Source organism: Lygodium microphyllum, chromosome 10, assembly GCF_053477565.2.
Source record: "Lygodium microphyllum isolate KBCC chromosome 10, Lygodium_microphyllum_v1.1.10, whole genome shotgun sequence".
In the NCBI taxonomy this organism is placed as follows: Eukaryota; Viridiplantae; Streptophyta; class Polypodiopsida; order Schizaeales; family Lygodiaceae; genus Lygodium; species Lygodium microphyllum.
Window position 1 is genome coordinate 8578075 of NC_141144.1, and position 5261 is coordinate 8583335.

Consider the following 5261-nt stretch of genomic DNA (forward strand, 5'->3'; position numbering starts at 1 on the left):
ACATGGCCTACTCTGGTGGAAACAAAGAGCTACCACAGTCTACACTTTTCGACATGGCAAGAGAATCTTCTCCACCATCATTGAACTGAGATACCTTCTGAAAACTATGGAAATTGTTTGTGTTACTTTTCCTACAGAGAGTTAAATTGGGTAGTGATTACTTATATGTAGAAGTTTGATAGGTAGTTACAGCTCTATTGTCATCATTTTAGCTCATTAGAGGCCTGTGTACCTATTTATATGTTTGCACAATGAAGTAGAAAACGCATGTAACATGCCTGCTTCTGCTGTCCAAACACGTTTTAGCGGTCCATCGAAAAACGAATTTAAGTGTCACTACCCACACTCTCATGGAATGTTTCGGGGTTTGTCGCCTAGGGTTTCTCGGGTCTGCCTCACAATGAAACGTTCGCGGCTAAACCCACTAGGATAGACTTGAATTATGGGTTCTTAGGGGTCAAGGTCTCCTGACAACATTCTAACATCGAGTTTTGGACATCTTACTTTATACAGAGATACCCAATTCAAAGCAGATCCATACCACACTTAGTTCAAAGAGAATGGGAAATGAGAGGGATGCACCACTCAACCTCTCTACCTATAGGGCGTAGTCCCATTCTGACCCCCTAAAACGGCATGAATCAGGTTCTAACCTATCAATACTTAAAGGTCGAACGACAATAAAACCTTGTGAGAAGTCTTCCAATTCTCCGGGACTACCCTATCATAGGACAAACCCGTCGGAGGTTTCGTCCACCCGCTTCCCTTGATAGCTTTAGTTTTCTAATTAGGTCCTACCACAATTACGTGTGACATTTAAAATCAGCTTCCTTAATTAGGTCTTTTAAGGAGGAGGGCTCGTTTGCGTAATTTATATCATAGACACGAATACATAGTAAGCAATCCTTCGACAAACAAGTTTAACCAAGTTTCTTAACTTATCTTCAAGTTAATATTTGTCTACTGCCTATACAGGACAAGTTATGTATCCTTTTTATCCAACAGAAGTACCCGATCCAAATCACATGGCACCATAATTTCCATCAATTATCTAGAATAGGATATTCCAACGCCCTAGACATTGGACCCACAATAGTCTATAACTCCATTTCAACCTAGGCAATGGATGTTTAGAGCTCCATTGACCCCAAGCGACTTAGGAGTGAGACACAAATTCCGTGGTTGGTCTTTTCACCGCTCGACCTTCGGCCTGTGAATCAAGCAGTGTCCTCTCGGGTTGAAATGCAGTGTGACCTTGGAAATGATCCACCTGCACAAAATATCATTCCTTAATTAATCTAATTAAGAATCAAGCACAATCCAAGCAATCAACCTAATATCATCTTCTAAGAAAACATTCATTTATTTTTCCATGGCAACTTGTCATCACTAACCCCTACCATGCATTTACCATCAAGCACAAGCACTTGGAATAATCATCCAATCACATCCCAACAATTAGTTTAATGCAAAAAGCATTTAAGACGATGTTAGATCAATCAATAAAACAATTATTTCATTTTTCAACATTGCAGGAATAGTCGCAATACCCTTCCATCGCATATTCACTCTTCCCCTTGGGATCAGGAGTGGTTCTACATAAGATTTACTTAACACACCCTTCTTTTGGCTAAGGTATATGTTAAGGTTTCAAACACTGTACAAGACATAAGTTCTAGTAGTCACATACGTTAGTCGGTAATTTAGCCTTCTTCCCAACAAGTATAAAAGCATCGGTCTTTCCTTCGACTTAGGATTTTCTAATTCCTTAAGCTCCTCACTAGTCCTGGAGTTTTTGTTGCATCTAGCCCAACCCTGAATAGGATTGATAAACATAGTCACTATTGGATAGTCTCAAGGCATTCTTAGTCTTAGTCTTTATGGTCATTGTTTGTGTTAACTATGCACATCATCAAGATCCCAATGAAATAATAGATTCGAGATTGAATTTGCCCTAGGCTAGATTACTTATCATGCAATCCATCAAGTGTGCAAGCTACAACATACTTTCAGTGTGGGGAAATACCCATCTATTATTTTCACGAAAAAGGAGAGTTGACAATACCTTGGAATACTATTATGTTATGTGCGAGTTTGTCGCACAACATCTCATTTACTTCTCTTGATATCCATGCTTTGCAACTTTAACCTTCAAATATTTGGGATGAAACCTATCCCTTTTCATGACCGATTCTAATGCGGCATCTAACGTACCTTATGCGAAAATCAAAACAAGATTCTTATCAATTTGAAAATTCATTACTTACGACCAATATTGCAGTTGGATTGATGTCCTCGCCCGAGGCTTCGTTGCTCGTTGTGGGTTTACCATCCGTGTGCATCATCCTCCACTTGGGGGCCATTTGTTATAAGATCCAAGATACACACTCGACTTTCTTATATACTTAAAAGATATATAGTAAATATTATGCTGGCACAGAGAGAGAACATATGAGAGAAAAAGAGAGAGAGAGAGAGAGAGAGAGAGAGAGAGAGAGAGAGAGATTGACAACACACTAGGGACTAGAAGATGGGCCATTCTCCCCCTCCCCCTTGTGGAGTTATATTATTGACAAGGAATAAGCTCCTCCATTATACATAAACTAGTTCTTACTTGTAGATCTTAGAAACAAGATCACGATTCCTTGCACAATACACAACCAGCTAACACTTGCACAACTTGGAAGTTAACACCTTTCGATCCTTCTTGAGTCTCCTTCTCTCCTACATAATATGTGTAGGGCTCTCCTCTTGGAGCTTGATTTCGGCAAAGCTTCCACAGCTCTTGTACCTTCTCTTCTTCTCTTGGAACTTGATTTCAGCAGGGCTTTTGCAGCACTTGCACATTCTCTTCTCCTCTTGGATGCACATACAAACAGAGCTTTTGCAACACTTGATTTCAGCAAGGCTTCTGCAGCACTTGCATCTTCTCTTCTCCTCTTGGATGCATACAAAGTGATGCTTCCTTCACCTCTCCCACACCCAAGGAGAGCCTCCTCTTTTATAGGCTCCCAAGACCTTCTCTTCTTGGAGAGAGACGAGTTGATCTTCATGTAAGATGTGGTTGTTCTAGGATCTTCTCTACAGCATCAATTTCAAGATATCTCTCTGTGTGTTGCTCAGATGAAAAAACGTCCAGTACAAAAGTTGTAGATCTCGTTGTTTCTGATAACTTGTGAAGGCCGTTTTTAGAGATCGTCTTTCTATCGTGAGATATTTTAAAAATAGATTCACCGTGTCTTTTTTTTTTAACAGCTTCTTAAACTATAGTCTTAACTTGTGGTCCATGCAACCACCTTAAGGAGAGTTTATTAAATTGCCTTGGGCCTCAACCTTAAGATTGATATCCACACAAAAGCTTGTGCCATTTTTTAGACCTTAGAAAGAGAAAATCGCTTCTCTCCTCACTTCTAGAGGATCATGTCTCTCGTCTTTCTTAGTGAGAGAATTACCTCTCTCATCTTGCTTAATGAAAGAAAAGAACTTAGACCTTGACTTGTAAAAGAGAGGACGACCCCAAATGAATGCAATGCTTATTACACACAAGTAAATGTTTCCAAGCGTCCTCGGATGCACACATAAATACATATACACAATGCTAATGCACTTCCTTTTCTTAAAACTCAATCCATCTTCATTTATGTGTAACTCCTTGGTTCTTGTGTACACTCTTATACTTGGCAGACACTTCTTTCCCCCTTCATAACTTGTACTGTGTGTACCAGATATCCCCGTCACAGTGCTCTGATCACCCCATTAAGTGATGCACTAGGAATACTAGTCTCTAAATGGTCTCATGGCCATGCTAGATCATCATCAACACTTAATGAAAAGTGAGTCATTAATTTATTGACATAATTTTTTTAAAAATAGAGAATGTATAATAAGCAACCAATTTAGTGATACCATTGCCGATCTTAGTCTCCCTTAGACGCGAAACATACTAATCTTTGGTGCCTTGTACTTGATTAGTGGGGCCAATTGGGAAATGAATTAAGTTACAGGGTGGGTGACAATCTCATGGGAATAGATAAATGTGTATGGCCACCCTCTTAGGAGGGGAAAGGGAGGAGACCCTTTTGGGGGGGTCTCTCTTTCCCTCTGTGTCACCTCTCTCTCTCTCTCTCTCTTCTTCGTCTTCTCTTATTCTCTCCTCTTATTCTCTCCCTTTCTCTTCCTCTCTCTCTCTCTCTCTCCCTTTCTCTTCCTCTCTCTCTCTCTCTCTCTCTCTCTCTCTCTCTCTCTCCTTCTTCTTCTTCTTCTTCTTCTTCTCTCTCTCTCTCTCTCTCTTCTTCTTCTTCTTCTCTCTCTCTCTCTCTCTCTCTCTCTCTCTCTCTCTCTCTCTCTCTCTCCTTATTCTCTCTCTCTCTCTCTCTCTCTCTCTCTCTCTCTGTGTGCAGCAAAAAGGGGAGTAAGAAGTGGTAATTACTCGCTTAAGGGGGGGTTTATGTATAGGGGGAGAAAAGGGTATTATTGGGGGGGGGGGGGGAGTGGTGGTGCCACCACCCTCCACGTGTCTTTGTCCGTGGTGGTGACGGCCTGTGGATTGGCCGTTGAGTCCAAGGGAGGGCTGCTTGGCCACATGGCCTCAGTGTTATCATCCTCTTCTCCCACTTTGTCATCATCATCTCGTTCTCCCTCTTCAACGTCTCCTTCGCCTCCACATCATCACCTCCTTCCTTCCCTTGAAGCTATAGTTGTTGCCGTCCTTCTTACTTCCTCTCCACGTCATTTGCTAATAGCGCCATCATCCTTTTCCTTAGGGGGAGAGAGATTTTTAAAAAAATTCGATTTCGTTTTATTAGAATGGGGGGGAGGGGTGGTTCCTTCACGGCGAGACATTACAACGCACCATAGTTAACACCTTTTCGGTGCACCACAGTTTAGCCCTTGAGCTCATGTGCATTGCCTATGGGACAAATGATACATTGATAGGGTGTACACATTACCCTATGTGGTCATGTGTGTAGCCCCATACTATGGTCATGACTCATCCCTCTCTTTAAGACTTGGCACATCCTTTTGATGCTTATTGCATTGCAGTTGAACCCTAAGAGCCCCTGAAGTTTGAGCCCTCCACACTCAAGTTCTGTTACTTGCAATGGTGGGACCCTCAAGTTCTTGTCTACTAATCACACGTGCAAGTATTGCTTTATGGGGATGTGACTATTTTGGGCGATTGGATGGATTGGAAGAGGAAAGAGAAGGTGCTTGAGGGGAGAGAATGCTTGTGCCATAAATGGTCATAACTCATCTCGCAC